The sequence below is a fragment of the Sciurus carolinensis genome, chromosome 12, assembly GCF_902686445.1.
Source record: "Sciurus carolinensis chromosome 12, mSciCar1.2, whole genome shotgun sequence".
Lineage (NCBI taxonomy): Eukaryota > Metazoa > Chordata > Mammalia > Rodentia > Sciuridae > Sciurus > Sciurus carolinensis.
The window spans coordinates 46,513,841-46,540,356 of NC_062224.1; the positions used below are offsets into that span (position 1 = coordinate 46,513,841).

Below are 26,516 nucleotides of genomic sequence, written 5' to 3' on the forward strand. Positions count from 1 at the left end.
ATGAACAGACAGCAAGGAAACACTGAATCATCAGATATGAGAAATTTTTATGAGCCTATAAGTCCAGACGGCAGACAAGTGAATATATAAAAAGATACCTGAAAGATCATAGCTCTTCTGGAGCTATACTTGCATGATTTGAAAGATAGGGCTTTGAATAATGCCTGGGTCTTTTTGACCTCTGAAGGGCATCTTAAAAACAACAACAGTGACAACTCCAACAATAATCAGTATGAAACTCCAGAAAAATCCCAGCACCTGCCATCCCTGATATCATCAGATCACATTAACTGGTACCCATGTGTAACTCAGGTTCTCAGAAGAGGTTCCCAGAATATTTGCTGACTGATGGGGATGGGAGACACTGCCAGGGGGATTTCACATGTTCATGAGGACCCTGTTCACGTGCGATCAGCATGGAAAAAGCAGATCCTGAGTTCACAGAGTGGGTGGCATGGAAAGGTTATAGTGAAAATGACATAATCTTCACTTCGTACACTGAAATGACGAGAGACATGTTTATACAAATAAGTAGGTTTAATAGCTGCTATGAAGCCAACGATATCAAACCTGGGTGGCCCTCTGTGTCACATGGGGTGCTCATTAAACAAAAAGGTACTCCTATCCCAGGAGATTATGATAGTTTTATTCCGGTACATGCTTGGCCTTTCCAGAGTTCAAGCACCAGAATACAAACCATTCCTGATATTAAATCCAGAAGAAATAGAAATCAGACTAATAAAATGGGATGAGTTTGATGAAGGAAGGCATCTGGAACAAAGTGACAGGTGAGCTTTGTTGTGAAGGAAGCAGTGGCTGAAGGTGAGTGGGGAGGAGGGGGCTGGACACACCAGGAAGAGGTGACAGGGGCATATGAGCTGGAATGGGAGTTATGCTTAAAGCAGGCAAGAGTTTAAATGGTCCCATCTCACAGGGGTCCCTGCTAGGCCATTCAGAGGTGGGAGGGAGGCAGTGGAATGTCCATCTATCAGGAAACATAAGAGCCATCCCTGAGTTCCACTTAGAAAAATTATTTCCTGATTTTCATCACACCCCAACACCAGGCTGAACTACATCATGCTGCATGGACTTTAAGCAGGGAGAAGATACTTTCTTAGGATCATAGACGTCCTAACTCCATTATTTCCTCATATGTGGCTTGTATGCTTCTATTATTCGGATTTTGAACTGGGATTCTACATAGTGAAATGAAGAATATAAAAGTATATATATATATAAAAGAATATAAAAACTATATACACACACAAACAACTGTTACATATCTAAAGTAACCTTGTTATTGTGATCCCTTTGCAGGTCATGACTTGGCCTGTAGCCTTGGTCTGTATTAACAGATGTGACCCACCATCATGTCACTGGCCATCTGAAATTAGTGAAAGGAACAAAGGGTAGTGACACAGGGAGATTCAGCGCTGAAAGCAAGATGTAAACTGGAGGCTGATGTTTTCCTTATCTGCATAACCTTTCCAGTTAGATGCTCAGTCAGTATCTAACAAATGTCAAAGCTTTTATTCCTGTACATGCTTGGCCTTTCCTAACTTTACTGTCTCACATGATATATACAGGTGGCCTTCCACATCCTCAGATCAAAAACCTAGTTAGGCCTATCGTGGTTGTGTCTGTACTGAATGTGTACAGACTTTTTTTTTTTTTTTTCTTTTTTTGGTCATTATTCTCCAAACAACACAATATCACAACTACTTGCATAGCATTTACATCATATTAGGTATTACAAGTAATTTAGAGATGATTTAAAGTATATGGGGGTATGGCTGGAGTTGTGGCTCAGTACCACATAAAAATAAAGATATTGTGTTTACCTACAACCAAAAATAATTAAAAAAATAAAGTACATGGGGGATGTGCATATTTTATGCAAAACAATGTCATTGTATACAAGGAACTTGAGCATCCTTCAATTTAGGTATCCACATGGGGATCCTGGAAGCAGTTCCCCGTGAATACTAGGAGATGATTTAATTCACTTCATATTCAGGACTCATTCCTTCTTGCATGGGATTCACTGAACAACTACTAGGGGTCAGGCACTAGGGTGATCAGCATATGGGGAGAGTTCCTGCTCTCACTGAACTCACAGTCCGGAGGACAATTTCACCATGTGTAAATTAAGGATACACTTTTGCATATAAGTGCCAAGGTTTCAGCCTAGCTATCCACTGCTGCTTTTGAAGATTCTCCATTCCTTCTTGTTCTAATCAAGTAGAAAATCAGAAATTTCTCCTGGTATGTGGGAAACTCTTCCGAGGTATAATGAGAAACAAGGTGTAGAGAACTTTAGACCCACTGAGAGCCCAAGCAGAGTTGAAACAAGTATCACGGCAGGATGACTGTGAGGACCTGCTTCCTAAAAGAGAGAACACTGAGCATTTCCTTCCCTTTTTAACTTCAAAACACTAGTCTATCTGAGACAAGCATCTTAGCTGTGACGATGCATGTCAAATGAGCCCATGAGCTGCAGGCATCCAAGACAAATGTAAATTATCATGTTATTTTTTACATTCAGACTCATTTGGATTGAAATGTTTATTATTGTTCCCCTGTAGCTGCAGTAATTAAGGAATAATTAAACACAACTGATGAGAGCAGTATGACCCACTTGGGTCAGTGATTAAGTCATTTTCCTTCCCTAAAAGGGCAAAACATGGGTTGGGGGACGTGGCTCAGTGGTACAGTGTGTGCTTAGACTAAGTGAGGTCTTGGGTTCAATCCCCAGAACCAAAAACAAAACAAAAGGAAAAAGGCAAAACAATGAACAATCCAAAAATGTGGTCATCCCTCAAAATCAAATAGTCTTTTACCACTCAAGGCATATACATAGAGCACTTGCCCAGTATGCCTGAGGCCCTGGGTTGGATCCTCAACTCTGGAAAACACACACACACACATTTAAAATTCAGTTTGGACAATCCAACTACCCATATGCTAGAATTCTAACTTCCTCTTTTAAGATAATTAAATGTACTGCTGGATTATAGCTCAGCAGTAGAGTGCTTGCCTAGCACACTTGAAGTTCAGGGTTCAATCCCCAGAACCATATAAAAATAATAAATAAATAAAATACAGGTATTGTGTCCATCTACAACTAAAAAAAAAAATAGAATAAAAAAAGATAATTAAGAAGTAAGAATTTCAAGTCATCATCTTGGCATTTGTAATGCAGTAGACTTTTTGTAGCTTAGAATTCAGGGATTCCAAGTCTATGTTCTATCAAGAAGCCCTTGCTGGCAGGGTGCTATGGTGCACACCTGAAATTCCAGAGACACAGGAGGCTGAGGCAGGAGAATCCCAAGTTCCAGGCCAGCCTGGGTAACTTAGCCAGACCCTGTCTCAAAAATAAAAAAATAAAAAGGACTGAGGATAAAGAGTCCCTGGGTTCAATTCCCAGTACTAATAAAAAAAAATTAAAAAAGAACAAACCTTGTCTTCTCCTGCCATCTCTGTGATAAGTAAAGAAAATGTACCCACTACAGAGATATCCCTGCTCCTCGTTGTTATAGGACCTAGTTCATCTTTCTCTCTTTAAAATTTGAAGTCCATAATCTTTCCCTAGCCCAGTGAACTCTGCATTGAGTCAGGGGTCTTCTGAAGTTCCAAGGGAGCTTAACACCAAGCTAATGAGTTTCTTTTTATATAGATCAAGGGTTCATGTGTTAAGAGTAAGTCACTGAAAGTCACAGCCCAGGACTTCAGGAAGCCAATCACCTAAGCAGTCAGTAGAGATGGAAACAGATATTAAAATCAGAAAAAAAACAATTACCAGGAAGGGAAAAAGGAATTTACCTTTTCCTCAGAGAACAAAAAGCAGTTGTCAAGTCAATGAAAACAAGGACACAGCTTCATGGTCTACACAGACACTTCAGGTGCCATCTCCTACCTGTGGGAAAGGTCCCCACTCGGCTTCCTCTAACTCCAGCAGTAGGAGCCGTCCCTATTCTTAGGAAGTAGTCAGTGAGCTTGGCTCCCACATGGCTTTTGGAGAGAGGGGAGAAATTGAGCCGAGTAATGGGGCAGTTGGGCTCCACCACCAGTGGGAGGAGAGAGCTGTGGCTGGCTTCTTTCTTCTTGGTTTGCTGTCAACATCTAAATCAGAAGCAGAATTATCAATCTCAAAGGACAAGAAGCTGCTTAAAGAGGAGATCGGAACTTAAACTCTCTTGTGCACGGTCGCCTGTCATATCATTAACACATCTGATTCAGCCTTAAAGGTTTAAATGGGCAGACAGTTCTCTTAGAGGCTCAGCTATGACCAATGCTTATTATTATTATTATCTTATGGAAGAGAATAAGAAGTGAGGGGAGAGAATAATTCATGCAATTTTAATAAAGAAATATACAATGGAGAGGTAATTTAAGAATTCACTTAGTCTAACCCTACACTTTATAGAAAGCAATGGAAGTGGACTGTCGGGGTCACTTAGAACACAGACCACCTGCTCCTAAGATTCTGCTCTTTCCACTGTGTCACCTCACTTTCTGGTGACATCTCTCCCGACCATCTACATAACCTCTTCATTGAAAAGTTATTACTATAAAGCAAGATCAAGATCCTAAGAGTTTGCTAAACATCTTGGATTAAAAGGAAACCAATAAACATTTTTGATAAAGTCTATATACTCCATAGGACTTGAGAGTATGAGCTATGCAGTAGAAAAAGCCCCCATGAAAATGAGATAACCCACTCGGTACTCTGAGAAGTCACCTCCACCTATAGATCTCCTACTTGCCAATCATACCATCAGGCATGTCTGCCAAGGAGAGGGCATATTCCTGTCATCACGGAGCACTATAATTAATTGAACAGTACTAGGCCAAGTCTCCAGGGTTTGGGCTCTCTAGCTCCTTGTAGGATGCAGCAGGCCCTGCCAGCCTGTCCCTAGACACCAGCCTCCTGGCCTGCCTAATAAGGCCATCTGCAAGTTGACTGGCTGGCTTATAGGTCACCTACTGTTTACTGTGCAAACTCTGGGCTCACAAGCAAAGCCAGAGCCTACCTTTTGGCAGACAAAGGGTTATCCTTTGCCAAAAACTCTTAAAGGGCTGCACTGTTGATCATTTACATAATAATAGAAACTTGTGGGCAGACAGCCAGACTCCAGCCACAGGGTCCAGTTTACTGGGTTAAAGAAAACTGCACTTCATCAGGGGTCTGGAGCATGTTAGGTTGTTAAAGGGAAACTTCTTTTCCTCTTTGACTTTTCTCCCAGCCTCTTCCCCAGCTTCCTCAGAAAACTCACAGAAAGTCAATCTTTGGAGGAACTTATTTAGCATGCATCTGACTCTCTGAGGCTCCCCAACTTCAAAATAGCAACCCACTGTCTGCAAATAGATGGCATGTCCTGGATGCTTAAAAGGGAGTCAGTCACTGGGTCAGGTGCAGTGAGCAATCCCCAGTATTCCAGAAAATAAGTGCCAGCAAAAAATAAATCAATAAATTTCTGTATTTTCAACTAAGGAAACTGAGTTGTTGGTCAAAACATCTGAATACAAACATTCATTATTCTTAATTCTATTAACTGGACTCAGAGACTCTCCCCCGCCCGGGGCCCTTGTACATCTATATAAGGAAAAGAACAGATCATAGTGATGAATTGCAGCACATTCATCATTGCACAAGTTTCCTCTAGCTTTCAGCCATGGGTCCCTTTGTCATTCAGAAGGCATTCCACCCACTGGCTCACTAGAATTCGATATGTCCCAGAAGAGTTTTGAACACAACCAGCATTCCAAGTTTCAACCATGGGCTGGAGATGCTGAAGTGGAGCAAAATTAGGAAAGGTCAGGAAGCATGAAATAGTAATACCTTGGAGGACAGTATTCACCAAATTACTAGTTCAGAGTCCTGGGAAGTCAAACATGTAGCTAAGAATGTGTGATTATGAACTATAACCAGGAGCCCAACAGCTTCATCCTTTCACTCTTCCTTCATGTGGTCATGTGAATATAATGTTTATGATATCTCAGTGACCCGGCTGTTAACATGTTGCATCTGTTCTTCACTTCTTTAGGAAATGAAGCTTGTGGGGCTCCAAGCAAGAGTTATAAAAAATGAATGCCTATTAAATGCTAATGTATTGGGGATGCAAATATGAGGTGAATTCTTAGTTTTCACTAACCCAGGGTTTATCAATTCAAAATAGTACTTAGGGATTCTGTAATTGAGGTTATTGGAAATTCCCGTCTAGATGTTTATGGCAAAGGGGAAAAGCAACCTGGTGCCAAGGCACAGGACTATAATCTCAACAACTCAGAAGGCTAAGGCAGGAGGATCCCAAGTTCATGGCCAGCCTCAGCAACTTAACGAGGCCCTAAGCAACTAGCAAAACCCTGTGTCAAAACAAAAGATAAAAAGGGCTGGGGATGTAGCTCAGTGGTAGAGCACCCTGGGTTCAATCCCCAGTACAGGGGAAAAGCGGTGAGGGAAGAGCAAAAGATGTGGGATGTTCAACACTGAAAGCCTGTCTTCCTTTTAGCTCTATAGAAAGTGACCTTAGGAAGCAGAGTTTTAGAAAATAATATCAACCACTAAATGGTCCTAAGGAGCTCTACCCTCACAGGTAAAGCTGGGGAAGAACCATGACTGGCCAAGGGTATGCAGGATCCTGGGGAGGGGGTGTAGAGCTGCTGCAGGCCCACTGTAACACCCAGAAACTACAGGGGGTTCACTGGTTGTGTTTATTTGAATCACAAGAAATGAATCTGCCATTGTTTAAGGCAGGTTAGCGTGGAAGGATTGCACTCCCCATTTCTTCTTCAGCAGTGGACTTTGGTGGCCGTTTGATCCCTAATCCATACTTTCACCAGAGATCAGACAAGGAGAAGAAAAGAATGTGAGATAACTGAGTTCTTGCCAGCAAGTTCTGTTAACCAAGACTCCTTGACGAGAGTGATGTTATAGATTGATCAGGGTCTACATGGCCAAACCGCAGGACCTCAGGAACTGCAAACCGAAGATAGTAATGCAAGAATCAATTAATTTCCCAAGTCATCAGCGATGTCTATGAAAGTAATATTGAGTTTATCCTAACTAAAGATAACTCTGTAAAAGAGAATTCCTCTATTGTAGTCTCTGTGACTCTCTCCTTAACAATAATGATATTACCAGACCTACCCTCCTGTATGCATTTCTATATTAAATGAGGCTGTCCAACAGGTTTTCAGCACAAAACAACTATTCATTCACTTGATTATATTAAGTCACCAACTGCTACTCAGTTTTGAAAGGATCTATTTACTCACTGTATATTTAGTATGGTAGCAGAACCAGAACCACCATATTCCACCCCCTCCATATTAAAACTGCCCAAACTACACAGAAATGGAAGAATGGGTTTTCACTGGATCTTTTCCTGTTCACTTTCACATGTAAATTATACCTTTTGACTTTCAGATCATGAATGCACAGGGCTCCCAAGGGGCAGTGCTGGTCTGGCTATAATCCCAGTGAATGGGGAGGCAAAGGCAGGAGGATCACAAGTTTGAGGACAGTCTCAGCAATTTATTGAGATCCTGTCTCAAAATAAAAAATAAAAAGGGCTGGGGGTGTGGCTCATTGGTAGGGTGGCCCTGGGTTCAACCCATGGTGCCACAAAATAAATAAATAAATGAATAAATAAATTGATCATTTATACTACTTGATTGGGTGGCAGAAAAAAATGATCTTAATATGATTAAAGATTAAATGGGGCCTGGGGGTGTAACTCAGTGGTAGAGCAATTAACTACACTATGTGAGGCCTTGAGGTTCATCCCCAACATCAGAGGAAAAAAAGACTAAGTTGTCACTTGCTACCTATTTATATAATAATTTATTTTTAAACACATTATGAGGTTATTTTTATGAACATATTTTTAACCCAGACACATGCTTACCCTGTGTTAAGCTTAAACTATGCTTTAAACCTTCTCCTACAGTACTGCTTTAACTTATTCGCAGGTATCCAAACCTGAGAGTATGCACTGAAGTACTAACCTTCCTTTTTTAAAAAAAGAATTCCTTAAAAAGCTGATTCCTTAACTTCACGATGTCGCCCCCTAGTGGCAGAAAGAAACTGATGCAGTCTCTAAAGTCAATTTTACAAACAAAAATTAGCCCCAAGCAAGGCCATTTTTGTTTAAAATAATTTGAACATCTCCAAGATAGGTAAGAAATTAGAAGTTAGCAAATTATTTCATTTATTTATTCAACAACTATTTATTGAGCACCCTATCGGCCAAGCCCTGGGACTGGGGATACGGTGAGACAAAATCCCTGACCACTGAACTTAAGTTCTAGTAATAAACAAATAAAACAAAAGTATAATATAATATCCGATGTGCTCATTGGTTTTTTATCTTCATGAATGCATAATTGTTTTATGTATGTGAAATATCAAATTATCTGAAGATGCCAATGATCTATATGTTGTTGCTTTCTCTCTTTGACTCTTGTCTGTCAATCTCCCTTATTTTACCTCCACCTTCCCCAGGCAGGCCCAGAGCTTGCCATTCCATGCCCTCAGCAAGTATCTGTTGAAGAAAATAACTATGGACCAAGGAATCCAAACTAAGAGTCTTTGTTATCAGCTAAATACGAGGGTTTTTGTGATTTTCAACTATCCATAATATAAACCAAAATATTTACAGTTATAAAAGTGAGGCAGTCTCATAAAAAAGTAATAGGTCTCTATATAAAAAAATGATGCAATAATGTACCATAAAAAAGTTTTGTATGTAAACATTACATCGGTGTGAACCTTTTTTTTTTGAATCTCACATCTGACAAAACAATAATCATTAACCCCAAACTGTAGAACACTGATATTCCTCCTCTTCACTCAGAATCTTGCTGTTATTGTTTTTAAAATTAGCAGTGTCAGAACCAATAAGTTCCTAAATATGAGAGTTCTGATGGCGTGTTAAGGATGGACCAGGGCAGCAGCCAGGATTCAGACACCAGCTTGGAGCACTGATCATGGCTGCATGAGACTCATGCACTACTTGGGGCATCCCAAGTGGTCTGAATGCCTGTTCTGGGCTCAGGAGAGAGAAGGAGCTGGCTTGACTCTTGCTGACTTTACACTGGCCCTAGAAGCTACTTGGAGGCACAGAGCAGGTAAAGAGGTTTTGCTGAAATGATGCTACTGTCTTTAAGTGTTTATATGTAATGTATACATATTCTATTTTTCAACTTGGATATTTCCACTTGGATATTTCACAAGACAAGGGGCAAGAGAGTCTCTTAGAAGCATAAAACTTCACAAAAGCTTTAATATCTATAGGTCCTTGTTTCTGTTTACAATTTTACCTAAACTGCATAGATACTGTTCAGTTTCCTGTTGCAGAGATTCTTCCAGTTAATGGTGAGGCCTCTGTAATGGGGATTCCAATGTCAAAGGGTCCTCAGTGACAGTGACATAGCTATGTAGGAAGCAGGGGTGGAGCATCTTACTGGACCTAATATGTGATTCAAATTAACGGTAAGCATAAACAACCGATATTAACATATTCAAAGGGAACTTTGTTAGGTAAAAATTTTCTCTTTGGAAGAAAATAGCCTAGTTGATTTTCAAGCAAAATCTGTGCAGTTACTGTACTATAAGTCTCAACAAAATTCAAATAATTGATCTGAATATTTCCTCTAAGGCCAAGTTCTAACATTCATTCTACTGATTTATGTTCTAACTTGTTCTTTAGGGTTAGAAAAGGGATGGTGGGAATAGGTTTAAATTCACCTAGTTTCCAAATTTAAGAAAAACAAAACCTTCAAATTTCTAATTTACCAATCTGTTAAATGGAAGTTTTAAACAGAGGCAGGACTTTGGATGTTCAAGGCCACATTGAAAGTTATCAAATATGATCCAGGTTTAAACATTACCATGAAGATTGTGGTTCTAATCTCTATGCTATGCTTAGAATTTTTTGATAGCAGCCAAGGTGCTATTTGTATAGCCAGAGGGCACTTGTGAAAAAAGATAGGTACTAAATTTTATACTAAAACTGTTATTACAATGTGCTACTTTATAAAAATTCTACCATATTTTAAAAGTACAAATAAGGCACAAGTTGTCCCTTGGTTCTCTGCCTGCTGTGTCAGGAGCCATTTGGAAGTCAACTCGTAAATGCCTGCAAATTTCCCTGAAACCCTCAAAAAAGAATATAGGCTGATGTCTCTGAATTTGCACCAAATATTTCAATTGGGAACTGGAGGTCATGTTTTACTCTCTGTCTGCCCATCAGGAATATTCTAGACCAAGGGAAGGCCATGAATAAGGGCCCTGATTGCCTATCCATCAGACTTGGTCCTTCGAAATCAGGTCATGGTCACTAAAGTTGAACTGGGTGGTTATCAGAGTCCAAATCTATTCAATGCCTGTCACTCCCTTATGCACTTCCTATATCATGCACAAGAATTCAAGGGTCAGGGCAAATTACCTATAACTCCAGTCCTCTAAGGAAAAGAATGATTTATTATGGAACTTCTCAACTTAGCAACATAATATTTTGGACAGTGTGCCAAATCTTATTGAGGATATTTAACACTGAACACATATTAAGAAATAGTGACTAAATACATTCTATAATTTTTTTCACAAAGAAAATGTTGTTAAATGGACTGACTCCAAGTCCTGTCCACCTGCTCCCTGGCTCTTTGTACCAATACTGGGGATGAACCCAGAAGCATTCTACTTCTTACATCCTTAGCAATTTTAAAATTTATTAATTTATTCTATTTTGGGACAGGGTCTCACTAAGTTGCTCAGGCTGGCCTTGAACTTGTGATCCTCCTGACTCTGTTTCATGAGTAGCTGGGATTACAGGCATATGCAGCCACACTTGGCTCCCACGCCCTATCCTTGAAGGTTCAAAAAAGTCCTTTTGGTTTTCATTTACACTTGATTCTCAAAAGGTTGTCAAAGCTATGGAAACAGTACAAAGGTCAGTGGTTGCCAGGGGTTGGGAGGGGCGGGACTGTTTTTAGGGCATTGGAAAAAAATCTATTATAATAATGAATATTTATCATTTTACATTTGTCCAAATCTATAGGATGGATAACACCAAGAATGATAGGCCCTGGGTGATAATAATGTGCCAGTGTAGGTTCACCTCTTGTAACAAAACTCTGCTGTGCTTAGGTGGCTGTGGGGTGGGGGTGGGGCGGTATATGCAAATCACTATACCTTTCACTTAATTTTGCTGTCAACCTAAAACTCCTGTAAAAAATAAAGCATTTAAGAAAGCAAACGCTCACACACACCCTCATCCTACAATCCTCAGCCCCTGCCTTGTCTCATGCTGAAAATCTTCCAGAAGATAAAAATTGCATGAAGGGGAGGTGGGGGTGACATTGGCCCAGTGGTGGAGGACTCCTTTACATCTCCCAGTTTCCACTTTGTTCCCAAATTCTGCTAAACCAGGAACCCAAAGTCCAAGCTCTTTCATGGACTATGAGATCCTCCTCAATGGACTTTGATAGCGACCACTAGAATAAAAGCGGGTGCCCATGCAGCTGCCTCAGGAAGCCAGGTGGGCTATGGTTCTCAGGAGCTTGCTAGGGTTAGAACTGAGATCCGCCTGGATACCCTCAGAGTCAGTCGGACTTTACTTGGGAAGGCAACATGGAGGCATGGGGGTGCACACACACCAGCCATAGCCAGTCAGCCACAGCACAGAAAGGCTGCCTGGACATAGTCCATGCTGGGTGTGGGAGAAGCACCCTGCCGCAATAGTGCCATTACAAAGGATGGTGAGACATGAACATACGGGCAATCACCATTCAGTTGAGTGGCAAAAAGGGAGAATTTCATTCACCTTAGGAATCACTTTGATGCTAGGGAAAGGACAACAACAAATAGGGAAAACCAGAACAAAATAGCTTTTGGGCAGGCAAACATTTTAAACTTCTTTTAAGACAAAAACAAACCAAAACAAAGTATTGCCCTGGGGGAAAATCCATAACTTTGGCGCTGCTCTGTTTCTAGCCCAATGAGCAGGTCCCACATTCCACCAGTACATGAGGCATCTTCCAGTGCCTGGCAGTTCTCTGTGATGACACTTTACCTTCCATGTTCCTCACCCCAGGGCGAGGGTGCCAAGCCACCAGTTCTCTAGTGAGCAGATGAAGTGACCCATTTTTTTTTTTAATATTTTTTTAGTTTTAGATGGACACAATACCTTTGTTTTATTTATTTATTTTCATGTGGTGCTGAGGATCAAACCCAGGGCCTTCCAAGTGCTAGGAAAGTGCTCTGCCACTGAGCCACAACCCCAGTCACCAAAAGAAGAAACAAACAAAAGCAGATCCTGTATGATTGCCCGTACATGAGATACCAGAGCAGTCAGATTCATGGAGACAGAGAGTAGAGGGTGAGTGCCAGAGAAGAGGGTATTGGACAGACATTCTTTAAAGGGTACAGAACTTAAATTTCAGGATAAAAGGAGCTCTGGAGATGGATGGTGGTGAGGGTTACACATCATGATGGTATTTAATACCACCCAGGTATACATGGTTAACATGTTAAATATCTATGTCATGAGCATTTACCGCAATAAAAATAATTGAAAGGGGCCGGGGTTGTGGCTCAGTGGTAGAGCACTTGCCTAGCACATGTGAGGCACTGGGTTTGATCCTCAGCACCACATAAAAATAAACAAAATAAAGGCATGCTGTCCATCTACAACTAAAAAATAAAAATTAAAAAAAATTGAAGAAAAAAAGTCTCACTGGGCTAGTGAGAGATGGAAAAAATGGAAAAGGGTAACAGGTGAGTTCTATACCTGTGGGTGGGACTGACAAAGGGCTCTGTGGTCCCTGCGGGCTACACAGAGTCCCTGGATCCCTACTGGCATCTCTATAGGCAGGAATGACCAGCCTGAGCTGCAGCTATCGTGGCTTCCCCAGTTTTCTCTGCTATCTCTGGTTTCAGGGGAGACCTGTGGGTTTCAGGGACAGGATGAGCCCATCTGTTCTAAAACAGTGGCAATTACCTCTGGGCAACAGGGCCCAGCCCTCTGTGCTGGGGGCTAGCAGAATTTTCTTAGGGCCTCCATTTCATGTGAAAAGCCTGTTTGGTTTTATTCAAAACTGCTGTTTTGAAGCCTTGGCCAAGGTGGCTGTGGAGGTGCTGGACTCTGGCTGAGGAAAGGGTGAAGTGAGAAAGAAGAGGAGATTGAAACAAGATTCTCACTGCATTCTTCTGGTGACAGATTTGGAACATGAGCTAATGCACACACCAGCCCAGCCAAAGTTTAACAAAAACAATGCTATCTGCAACTGCCTCGGGGCATCTTTCTGAACAGAAAATAGCCTCTCCTCACTGGCTCCCAGCAGCAGCTCAGTTGTTTTTTTAAATTGATGTGAGGGTGTGGGTAATCCTTGCAAGCCAATGTGTCATTTTGTTTAGCTTTAGAAACATTTGATCATGATGATTTGGCAAAGAAAAAAATTTCCTATAGCAAGAATACTTCATCTCTGTAGTAACTAGCCTGAGCAAGTGAGGGATGAAGCACCAACTGACTGAGGGTCCTCCCTCTGACACCCAGCACAACACTTCACTGCTACGCCTGGCCTTGACCTTCACCAGGACTCATGGCAAATGGTCATTTTTTTTTCTCTTGCTTGCAAATTTAGAACAAGCTCTAAATCATGACAAGTTTTTGTTTTTTTTTTTTTTTTTTTTTTTTTTTTTTTCTCTTCAGTGCTGGGGACCAAACCCAGGGCCTCAGGCATGCTAGACATGTGCTCTCCCACAGAGCTACATCCTCATCCTCTGAGGATTCTTCTCTTTTCTTTTTTCTCTATCCCCAATGGCTTTGGTGTTGTTTACTCTATCCTTTCCATTTCAAAACTCTCTGTAGTCCTCTAGGTAGAGAAAATTAAATCAATTCCCCAAAGGTCAGATAGACAAGATATGAGTGGATCAGAAGGTGAATATACTACACAGTAAGTGTGAAACTGTCCATTGATTATATATTAAAAGAGATATTACTAATGAGAGCACTCTTGCATTTGGTTGGCTATGCAGAATGTTTGCTATTCTAAAGGAAGAAGAAGGGGTAGGAATCGGGTAATCATATACATGTATTCCATGAATGAACTCAGAGAATATACCGTATGCAGCAAAATAATTGCTCTACTATTTAGTGCTTTGGGCTGGATAAGATTTTTATAAGGATCATTTAAAATTTTTTACTCTGAGGGACTGGGGATGTAGTTCAGTGTTAGAGCACTTGCCTAGCATGCATGAGGACCCGCACACTCAATGAAAAAAAATAAGTTTTTACTCTGAATTTTGGACACTAGTTGTGTGTGATGCCAACTAGAAATCAGAAGGGAGGAGTCAAATTTATGTGAGATGTTAGGGTGAAATTAAATTTGGGAAAATTCTTTGGTTTGGTAATTCTCAGCTATAGCTAATGGTCAGACTATTATGAGGAGCCTCACCAGGTTCAAACCCTGGCCACACCCACATGGGTGGCATTAGAGTCTCTGGGTGAGACCTGGGCACTAGAAGTTTTTAAAGCTCTCCCTGTGAGGCTGTGTAGCCCATGTGACGGATGAAGCCCAGGTTGACTAAGGCATGCACTGTTAGTAACTAACTCAGAACTGTAAGGACTGTTTCCTTTTTTAAACACTGGCATCATTTTCAGAGTCAAGTTTGTCATATGGGGATACATTTTAAGCAAGTATTATTAGAGAATAGGCAATTAAAATTTTATCAGTGCCAGAGCATGATGTGTTGCAGAATAAAAGAACCCTACACACAAAAAATTAAGAAAATGGAATTACAATGAATATTCAACTAAACAAATCACAATGAACCAGGGGAAGGAAGAAATGAGACAATGAACGACCATCTTAACTGAATTCCCATGTGGCATCTACACCACCCCTCCCAGGGTTCCATGCTTTGGAAGATTACAGTTAGAAGGACCTCACACCAGAGTCAACGCCCAACTGCTTTCTAGAAATCAAATCTCACGCAACCACATGCATGGACACTCCTGATGTTGGTGATGCTTTCTTTAAAACCATTTTTCCTGGCTCTACCTCTCCCAGTCATTAATATGCATCACTCATGTGCTAACTTGAAAGATTTGTATTCCGTTGTGGTTTTCATCCTTTGTATCTCAGAAACATGTTACGACAGTTATGCAAGTTTGTCATCCAAGGAAAATCGCCAACAATACCAACATAAATAAGTTCCTCTAGCAAAGGCAGAAAAAGAGAATCCCCACTAGAGTTTCATTTGTTCACTTTGTTTTCCAAAATGCTACATGCCATGTTTTAATCTAAAACCAATGCATGCAGCAGATTTACCCAACCCCAGAGCTGGAGTCCAAAGTAATTAGGAAAGATCAAACTACGTTATTCTTTGTCTGTGAGGAGGATACTTGTAAACCATTCTTAGGGAGAAGAGTGCACGGCTGCATTCCAAAGCATCGCTGTAAAAGTGGAAATGCATTCAGGCTGAGGTACATGCATTCTCTCCCTGCATCTAGCCACTTCTGGGAAAGGTTGAGTCTGAGGTACCATCTGCAATTAGATAATGAGGTGCTTGACACAGGCCCATTTCAGGATAGAACCTGTGATTTTAAGATCTGATGTGGAGGTAGCTGACTGGTGACATGACATAGACTATTCTTAATGCAAAGAACGGCCAGGGGGTTGAGAGCCTGGACTCTTAAGATGGTCTGAGTTCAAGCTTCAGCTGTAGGGCTTTCTAGCTCTGTGACTCTTAGGCCAATGGTCCTCTCTAAGGATGGATGTTCTAAGGACTGATGACATTCACATTCATAACAGCACTCAGCACAATGCAGGCTTCCGGGACTCCCTTACTAGGTGGGATCCACCACCTGCTGCTCTGTACTGGTTACTCTTCCTTTCCCTCTCCGTTCTTTTCTTCCCCATCATACTCTCCCGCACACACAAACACATGGATGCCTCTCTATCACCGTACACTCTTGCACTTGATCATTATCCAGTTGCTTGACTGTTCAGTCTTCTGATCTTTTAACTCTTTCTCCTTTTACCAGTTCATTGCTTATTAGGATCACTACAAATCTGATTCAGCTAAATTTGAAGCCAGTGTGCCTGTGATAGATCTGGTAGTGTTCTTCAAAATTTGGGGTCCTGATTATTAGGTTATATTGCAATGTTTTTTCTCTTATTAATTTATGGACCTATTAGCAATTCTGAACAGTTACACAAAGACTGCTGTTCTTGCCCACATTGGGATTATTTTGCAATAACTTAAAAACAAGAGCATTTTTGGATATTTCTTTAAGTGTCCCCTGCACACAACACAGCTACCAACATGCCTGTTTAACCTGCCAAGCTTTGTCTTTCCTGCTGTGGGGCAGCCTGACTCCCCAGCCCCAAAGGCCCAGGGGCATTACACTCCTCCATAAAAGGGCTGGGCATATGAAGCATTTACCATAGGGATGATTTGGGGAAGAATGAAAATATAAACGTTTCCACACATGAATACAAATGCTTACTGGGTTGGGCCTTCTAAGTAAAACCTACAAACCTACAAACTGTGTAAATTTGGAAACTGCAGATTTCCAGTGACTTTGCAATACAATGTTTAAAGCTGCAAATGGCAAAGTCTAGAAGACTAAATCTAATTGCATAAGGAAAGAGAGGTACAACTGATTAAAACCTTGTCATTTCCATCGACACTGTAATGAAGGGGACAGAGGTAGGGCCCACGCTTCCCATGCATGAGTGAGACTCTGGGTTCAAGCCCACACCAAGAGAGAGAGAAAGGAAGAGAGAGAGAGAGAGAAAGAGAGAGAGAGATGGATGTTATAATAAAGGATTTCTTAGCATCCCAATTGCTGCAGACTTTCAGCCTTCTTTCCCCTTGTTGGATATAGCGCTGCTTTGGAGGTAAATAAATTAAAGGTCATGCTGAGCTTCAGGAGGTTGTAGCTGTGAATGATAATTTAGTCCCAGAGGAGGAACACTTGGTGAAGGAGCTCCACACACCCTGTGCTCCTCTCTCTTCCTTTCGTCCACTCCATACAATGAAAATGCAACTAATATTTGTCACTTTCTTTATAAGAAAAAATAAAAAGAGGAGAGAGAGGAGGATAGAAAGAGACATTGTTAATTTTGTTTGCTAAGAGACTAAAATTAAAAATCCTATTTCCCAGAAAGAGTTCTGTGGGGCATGGTGCGAAGTGAAATAGGTGCTAATACACAGCTTTTAAAATGAAACGGAAAACTATTCGGCAGGCAGATGCTTGAAATTAAGCCTGAAACACAGTGAAATCGCTCTGGCTCCAGGCTACAAAAGTCTCCCAAGAATCATAATATAATTTATGGCCAGACAGTTCATCTAATTTCTTCACCAGTAGGTTTAAAGCTTACTTGGTATTCATATTTAATAGAGCAGCTGGCTGGATCATGAGGGAGGTGATGAAATGATAGAGGAATGAGCAGACCGAGCTTTCTTTCTCAAGCAGTCACAATACCTGACTTAATCGAAGGACTCATCCAGGGCCGGTCAGACCACGTTCAGAACAAAATGTATATTGAGAACACTTAATGGGCACCTAAGGCATATGTTTTCAAATGACCTAATTGTTATTTTTGGAATTTTATTCAATTCACATAAAAGTTGACTGCTAATAGATGTCATATATAAAGCCAGGACTTAATTTGCAAAGGTGACTCTATGTAATAAGCCCACAGTACGGTCCTTTAAAATCCAATTTACGTTCATAATTTCTTGATGCATGTGATAAGAACATAGCTAAAGAGTAGACGGTTCACAAGGAAATATTCCAGTCTTTCCCCTCATTTCCTAGTTGCTGGTTATTAGTTTCTTACTTGTCCTTACATAGTTACTTTAAGCAAGCAAATATAAATAAATACTTATTTTCCCTTTTATACACAAGTAAGGGTGCAAAGTGCACTCAATGATGTACCTGGGAGAACTTCCTGAATCTGTATACATTTTCTTCCTGTTTTATAGCTGCATAGTATTCCATTGTACAGTTTCCATAATTTAACCAGCCCCCTATTGATGGCCTTTGGGTTTCCAATCTTTTGCTATTGCAAAGCTATAGTATAAAATCTTGAATAGAAGTGCATCTGAAAGAATTCTGACAGAAACTACCAAAACGCTCCTCTCAGGCATCACATCACTTCACATTCCCATCAGCAATGATTCTTATTGCTCTTCAGTCTCAGCAACCACATCAACTGCTAGATCTGAGGTTCCCCAGCCACTTTTTTCTAACTATGAATAAGACTGGGCATCTTTCCATATGTTAGCCTATTGGAATTCCTTTTTTATGTTCAGATTCTTTGCTTGTTTTTCTAGTGTTGCTGATTTTTTAAGGCTTTCTAGAAGTTTCTGTATCAATGTACCAGCCATTTATTTGTGATATGAGTTGCAAATAATTTTCCTTTCTCTTTGGTGGGGTTTCCCCACCCCACAGTGCAAAAGTGGCTTTGAAACAATAAAACATTGTTGATTTTTATCAATCTTATTTTTCATGGTTTCTGGATTCTAAATCAGTAGGCAAAATCTGCCAAACCCACAGTTATGAAGAAATTCGCCTGTTTTATCTGATAATTTTTTTTATTTTCAAAAAAATTTAAACCTACACAAAGCAGAGATGATGCTTCAATGAACCTGCACTGTGTAGATTCAACAAATGTCAAGGTTTTGCCTTATTTGCTTCTTTTAGCCCTTCTATTTCTCTCCAAAACTTTCAATGAAAACCCAAGACGTCAAGTCATTTTTACCCCTATATACTTCATATTCATTTGAAAAATCTGGGATAATTCCTTGCATTGCCGTAAAATATTATTATATGCAACAAAGTAACAATATTATTTGGTATCTAATACTTGATCTACATTGAATTTTCTCCAATTCTCTCAAAAATGTCTTTTTTACCGTTGGTTTGTTCAAATAAGAATGTATCTTGGTTTATTTTTCTTTGTTTTTTAAACAGTTAACTATTTAGGACTGGGGTAATAGCTCAGTGTAAAGGGATCACCTAGCATATGCAAGACCCTAGCACCACAAACCCCAAAACAAAAACAAAAACAAAAATCAAAAAACAAACCAAAAAAACTATTTAAATATTTGTTCTATTGGGAATTTGTCCTGGCATATGGTACAATTTATTTTTCCATTCATATTGATATCCAGTTGTCCTGGTATTTGTTGAGTAGTACTTTTCTCTCCATTTATATTAAATGATACTTTCCCCCTCTTCATTTATTCCTATATATATTTGAACTACTATAGCTTTCCAATCTGCTCCTCTTTCCTATTTTTTCACTTGCCAGTAATATATCATTTTAATAATTGAGGTTGTGTAATGAATTTAAAAAAAAAAGGTAGCTCTTGTTTATCCATGTGAACTTTAGAATTCATTTGCCTAGTTTTGTTGTTGCTGTTAAACTTAATAAATAAACATAGGAAGAAATGATATATTCATAACCTTTCATTTTCCTATACTTGAACATGTATTTTTTTTTTCAAATTCTTTTTGTATTCTTGAAGAGTGTTTTACAGAGTTTTTTATTTTACACATTGCACATGAAGTTCATTCCGTGGTATGTCATCTGTGTTTTTTGTTTTTACTGTGGTAAAAGTGGTCTTTTCTTCCTCTGAAGACTTTGAACGGGTTGGCGTGTGTGGGTACAGCTTTCATCAGGGTCAAGTTCTTGCTCTGCCTCAAAAGATGCTCAGAGGCCTGGCTCACGAGCCCTGGGACAAGCAGGGCCCATCTCTGAAACCCAGCGGGGAGCAGATCAGGACAGCTCCTGATCCTCCCATCCTTACACTCAGCCCACGAGGCGGGTAAACAGAGGGCACAAACCGGGTGGTGCAACAGCACACTCCACGAACTGTGAGATTCCTTCTCTTCTTTCAAGCTTTCAGGGAAGCTACTCTTGTTCTAATATTCAACTAATTTGTGATGAATGCTTCTGCAAGACACGCATCTACTGGATCATTCTTTTAAATTCCCAAGAAAGGTTTTCCCAAAGAAAAGGTCCTCTACAGTCACTGCCTACACAGCTCTGAGTTTGGCAGCCATTCTGAGCACCAGATCCTCTACCTCGCATCCATACACTGGTTCCATCCTGCCTCCTCTTCAGGTCACCCGTGACCTCCCACCAGCCTGGCCTTCCAGTCAGGTCAGGCAGGATTAGCTCCTCTACTGTCAGAGGGACCTCACGGCAGCTGAGGCAGGTTGGCAATTACCTCTTCAGCAAAATCCTCCCCTGAGGACGCTGCGCCCAGCCTGCTTTCCTGCTGACCTTGACCTATCTCCACTGGGATGCACTGACGAGAACTGGACAGCTGTATCATTTAAGTCAGAACTACCCCCATCTTTCTTGTTTCTATCCCATGGATCCCTGTGGAGATTAAGTGGTGTGTTCTACCCATGTCCCTTGGATTCTTGGAGATCTCTATCTCCAACAAATTGTTCAACCTCGGCAATTCTTCCCTCACCCTTCTCTAGTCCCTTCCTGCTGCCATCATCCTAGTTTAAGACTTGTACGATCATACAAGTTTCCTCTTCTGTCCTATCCTTCACTTGACTGTGAATACCTGCTCTATTTGAAACTCTTAAGGGTTGCCTTTGTCAAAAGACACATCCAGCTTATCTTGTCATTCAAGGCTCTCCATTGTCCAAAAAAGCTCCATTCATTCTGCCTTCGGTTGTCCTTTCCTCCTGCCTGAATAATGGAATATTATTCAGTTGTAAAGAAGAATAATATTAGGCATTTGCAGATAAATGGATGGAATTGGAGAATATCATGCTAAGTGAAATAAGCCAATCCCAAAAAACCAAAGACCAAATGTTTTCCCTGATAAGTGGATGATGATATACAAGGGGGTCGGGGGGTAGGTGAGAGAAGAATGGAGGAACTTTAGAACATGTAGAAGGAAATGAGAGGGAGAAGGTATGAAAAATGGTGGAATGAGACAAACATCATCACCCTATGTACATGTATGATTACACAAATGGTATGAATCTACATCGTGTACAACCATAGAAACAAAAAGATGTACCCCATTTGTGCACAATGAATCCAAATGCAGTCTGTAAAAAATAAAAAATTTAAGAATTAAAAAAGAATCCTACCCAGAGGATAGCTCAGAGGTGTGCACACTCACCTCTGAGCTCCTGAGCTACCCAAGGCAGCTCTCAGGTGCCCAAAGAACAGCTCACTCATAAAAACTTCCAGTTCACGTTTGTGTATGGAGTAATGAGCTATTTCAGATTCGCCATGGACATTGAGGTCTGTTCACCTCATTCTGCTCATAGGGATCATCACAATTTCTTTTCGCCTTTCTGGATAATAATAAATAACACTAATTCACACTAAGTGCCTGAGAAGAGTGTCGCCTTGTCCTTCTTCATGAAGTGTTCTCACGGTGAACAATCTCTACTACACGGCCATCTACTTTGTGCCTCACCTAAATCCCTGTTGCTGGAATTTTGGGTTTACCTTCACATCCTCTTATAGGTCGGAAAGGCACTTCAGGAACAGAGGACACTGTTTAAAATATGAGGGCTGCAGCAAAGTGTGGTCATAGCCCACATCTCAGACTCACACCCAGGCTAGACTGCATCAAGTGGTTATTCGTCCCTAATGGCTCCCGAGCCAATATGCGATGTGGTAAGAGTCTCACTCTAGTCCCGGCTGGTGAGTGTGTACGTTACAGGATGGTTCTGATGCCAGCCCTAATTTGAAGATAAAACTCCTTGACATTCTATGACATCCTGGAATATTTTGGCAAGGAATGGGAAGCAATGAATGCTAAAGGCAGAGAAGACTGAATTCGAGGGGCCCAAAAGGTAGGGCTGGTTACTGTCAGATGTGGTTAACAGGCAGGCAGGACCCCGGCTCTGCTGTACCTTGCAGGTGGGGAAAAGGTTAGGCTCTGAAGCAAACTGACTCCTTGGAGAACTTGTAGTAAGAACTCCACCAGAAAGAACTCAGAGTGATTCCTTTACAGTGATTGGGACCAGCTGGTTCCCTGGGAGTTCCATGCTTGAGGCAGCTTAGAGGTTCAAGGTCACATGTGATATTATAAGAAAAAGGGGCCAGGTCAGCACAAGAAGAGAAGCTGTCATTGCATGGACATTAAGTTCTCCAGGAGATAAAAATAAGGCCTAGGGTCAGGGCTGGGGTGTGGAATAGTGTGAAAGCTGTCAGCAATGTTTGCTCGTTTTTCTCTAGAAATGCGCTGTCTTCTCTAGGGGGTGGCCAGATGTTGGCAGGACTGACCTCTTCAGCTATCTCAGAAAAATATCAATTTTCTGTCCTTCTGCCCATTACAAGAAAGAGGATCAGCTTCAACTCCAGGTGGCATGTGTGTGTCCACCAGGTGGTGAGGTCATCCTAGTGAGCAAGGGTCCCAAGGAATCAGAATGGACAGAAACCACTGAAAGCGGGTACTCAATGCTAACAGAACCACGGTCCTTATTCTAGTTGTTCTCAGGGAACAAACTTTAGGGTTTTCTCTTTTCCTTTTCCTTTTCTTCCAGCTTCTTATATGTTGGTAATGCCATTAGGCCAGGGAATGACTAGTATTCTATTCTTAATATCAAACACGATGGCAGTGAAGGAACTAGAAAGAAGTAAGCTCCTCTCTGAGTCAGGCTGAATTTTAGTTAACTCACTTGTACTTACTACACGAGTACCCCAATTTTGAGATTCAGGGCTTGGGGGCAGCACCATCACCCCGAGGTCCTCTGCCCAAGTATACTATAATCCAACGAATAATTCCTATTTCAAAAAAATAGCTCTGGAGCTTTGAATGCAATAAATAGAAGAAGACCTCATGTGTTCTCTTGGATTTTAAGTATGGTTTTCTAAGAGATTTATATTATGAAGTTAAGAAGAAAAATTTTGCAAAGAAAAAAATTTCAAAATATCCTTAGGAAGTGTACTTTTCCTAGTCATTTTAATAGTACAGGCTGATTGAAATAATGCTCATGAAACCCCACAGCTGGTGGTTTCAAGCAGGCAGGATGATGAGTGGCATTGGATCAAGATGCTATAGAGGGAAGGATGGAGACCAAGGCCAGGGTTGCCCCCAAGGCTGTTCATCAGAGAAGGCTTAAGGTCCTAGTAGGTTTACTTACTGGTTGTTTACGTAAATAGGTCTGGGTGGTGTCAAAACAAACTATTTTTTTTCTAAGAGTTTTATCAAGTGATTCTTTTTTAAATGAATTTTTAAGTTGGTGCATTGTTGATGTCACTCTCCAGTACTTTCCCTATCCCTCCCCTCCTCCCTCCCCCATCCCCTTCCACTACTTTACTGGTCTCCCTTCTATTTTTAGGAGATACCCCTATTTTTTTAACCCCCATTTTTTTTCCTCTCTAGCTTCCACATATGAGAGAAAACACAGGACCCTTGACTTTCTAATGTCTGCTTTATTTCTCTTGACATAAAGCTCTCCAGTTCCATGCATTTTCTGGCCAATGACATAATTTCTTTTTTCTTTATGGCTGAATAAAATTTCACTGTGTGTGTATACCACATTTTCTTTATCCATTAATCCACTGGTGGTACCTAGGCTGGTTCCATAATTTGGCTTTTGTTAATTGTACTGCTATAAATATGGGTATACAAGTATCACTATAACATGCTTACTTTAATCTTTTTGGAAAAAAACTGAGGAGTGGGATAGCTGGGTCATATGGTGGCTCCATTCCTAGTCTTCTAAGGAACCGCCATACTGACTTCCATAGTGGTTGTACTAATTTATAATTCCACCAACAGGGTCTGAGAGTTCCTATTCCCTCATATCCTCACCAGCATTTATTATTATTTGTATTCTCAATGGCTACCATTCTGAATGAAGTGAAATGCAATCTCAGTGTAGTATTGATTTGTATCTCCCTTTTACAAGTGATTCCAATGACCATTTGATTTTGGAAAACAATGACCTTGATGAATATGATCTCTTCTAAACCCAAGGTGACATTACTGTAGCATATTTTAATTAATTTAGAATTTCTTCTAGATGAATAAACATGCAGATATTCATCTATGATTTAATGGTTCAACCAAAAGAATATTTTCTTCTTTTTGTGTTTTTTAAAGGATCTGCCTAAGGAGTCCAAATGCCAGATAATCTTACATATAAACTTCAAAATCCCCACCAAGTCCACACGAGTAGGAAAGTTTTTCTTTCCCCATGTGGAATGCAGAAGATTGTTGCGGCCAAGGCTTTCTCAGTGTAAATCAACCGTTTTATCCAAGGGACTGAACTCATGCTCCCCGGGAAACTGACTTTGGAATGGCCGCCCAGGCAGCAGGTATAGGACCTTTTCCTATTATGAATATCAATATTAAGATAAAATCTTTTAAAATCATCTTTTTAAATTAAAGGATATTAAATCTTTTCCTAAATTTCATGGAAATCATAGGGTCAGACCATCCATGTTTAATGCTGTAATTACAAAAAAATTGTAATAAAGTTTTAGTTAGAAAAGTCCTTGTAGTTTAAGGCTAAGAATGAGACCTACAGATCCTCTTTCCCTTAATAAGAATTAATAATCTTCATCATCATCACTCAATAAACACCACCATGTGGGCAAGTGAGGCCTGCTGCTTATGGTAGAAAAGGCTGTTTGCGAGGATCTACTCATCTGATCCATCCTCGTAGCAACCCTGTGCTACATAAGTAGTATTATCATCCCCATTTAACAGATGAGGAAATTGAGGCAGAGGCTCAGTTACCAGCCTGTATTAATGAAAGTAGTAATGAAAAGTGTTATAATTTAAACCAATACATACTGGCTTCAGGGGCCACTGGAAATCTGGCAAACAAACAACAGGTTACCAAAACTTTAAATAAATGACAGCATCTATTTGAGAAACAGACCAATCAATTGCTATTTTAAAAAGCTGTCAGTTCACAATTTAAGGACTGACCTCATCTCATTTGTTTTGGCTTCAGTTAAGCAATTTTCTAGATATTTGTACCTTGTTTTTAAACCTTTTACAGTCATCCTAATTCTCCCAGCTATTCAGTGGTGTATTATTTAGTCTGTTTACCCCACCAATTCACAAAAGCAAATTCAATACAGTCCTGGATCAAATGACAGATCTGATTTCAATTTTATTGGCAGTACCTTCTGTGGTTTAATTACTCATTTTGTTAAAGGCTAAACCTTGTTATTCCTTGCTTGTCATCTGCAGTATAAAAATGGAGCTGTCTAAAACAAACAAAAAATACTTAATTACTTTCCTTCTGGAGAAGGTCTGAATGAATCTGAAGTGTTTGGCAGACAGGGAAATCAAGCAGGCTTTCAGTTCTTACAGCTCACGTGAGTGTGTGTGTGTGTGTGTGTGTGTGTGTGTGTGTGTGTACGTGTGCTCATTCATTAATTTCTTCACTCCACAAATATTTATGGAGCACATGCTACATGCTAAACTTTGGACAATAATGGTTAGCAATCCTATACATCACACATAAGATCCAACACGTTGAAGTATAAAAACATTTTCCAAATCCTGCTCAGATCTCTGCCTATTTGAAATATCCCATTTTCAGAATACTTGAGAGTTCACCAAACTTCAAACAAACTTCCGCCCTGACTTCCTCACATTCATTTCAGTCTAGTAAGTTTAAACAGATGTTGACACTTTTCCTACACAATGTGCAATGACATCATAGGATACCCTCTCTAAATGTCATGCTGCTACAGAAAACCAAATTTAGTTTTTGTTCAAATCTTCATCAATTTAGGATTTTTCAAGCGTATAGGTAGGTGGGCTTTTTATAGCTTTACTAGTTCAGAAGATTGCATTTCCATCCTTAAGGCAAAAACACATAAGCCTGTTCTACAATGCTAGGGATCAGGCAATTATATGTGCAAGTTGTTCCAAAGTCAAACACAAAACACAACAAATTGATATACAAAACAGAAAACCTCACAGTGAGTACTTGGTAATCTCACATTAGGACTTATTGTTCTGCATTGATATTTTTTATGTAAAGTGTGAAAGGATCCTGATTATGCCACCTTGCTACAGTTTGGATCTTAAATGTTCTCCAAAGTCTTATGTGTTAAAGGTTTGTTCCCCAGAGAGGTGCCATTGAGAAGCGACAGATTGTTTAAGTGGTGGGACCTAGTGGGAGGGTGCAGGTTATGGGGGACATGTCCTCAAAGGGAACGGTGGGACTCCAGTCTCTTCCTTTTTCTCTTTGGCTTCCCCACCATGAAGTGAACAGTTGTATTCCACCATGCACTCGCCACCAGGATGTGCTAACTTGCTACAAAGGCCCAAAGGCGACAGGACAATCGACCATGGATTGACACTCCTGGAACTGTGAGCCAAAATAAACCTTTTCTCTTTGTAAGTTCATTATCTCAGGTATTTATTTCAGTATTGGCAAGGTGACTAATATACATCCAAAATATATCATTTTTGCATAAGACTTATTTTGAGCAGAACACAACTGAGAATCAGGAGATGCAGGAAGCATTCTCTG

General features: G+C 40.4%; 1 protein-coding gene across 7 annotated transcripts in view; it reads right to left on the reverse strand.

The window, feature by feature from the left end:
* Svil (supervillin) overlaps positions 1–26,516 on the reverse strand; it is a 223,911-nt gene that overhangs the window by 109,732 nt on the left and 87,663 nt on the right. The window contains exon 1 of one of the 7 annotated variants that reach the window (XM_047520180.1): positions 3,917–4,115. The exons of the other annotated variants lie outside the window; for them this stretch is intronic. The gene's annotated coding sequence lies outside the window, so the exon portion shown is untranslated. Of the gene's footprint in view, positions 1–3,916; positions 4,116–26,516 lie in introns of those variants that run through there. 7 annotated transcript variants of the gene reach the window in all.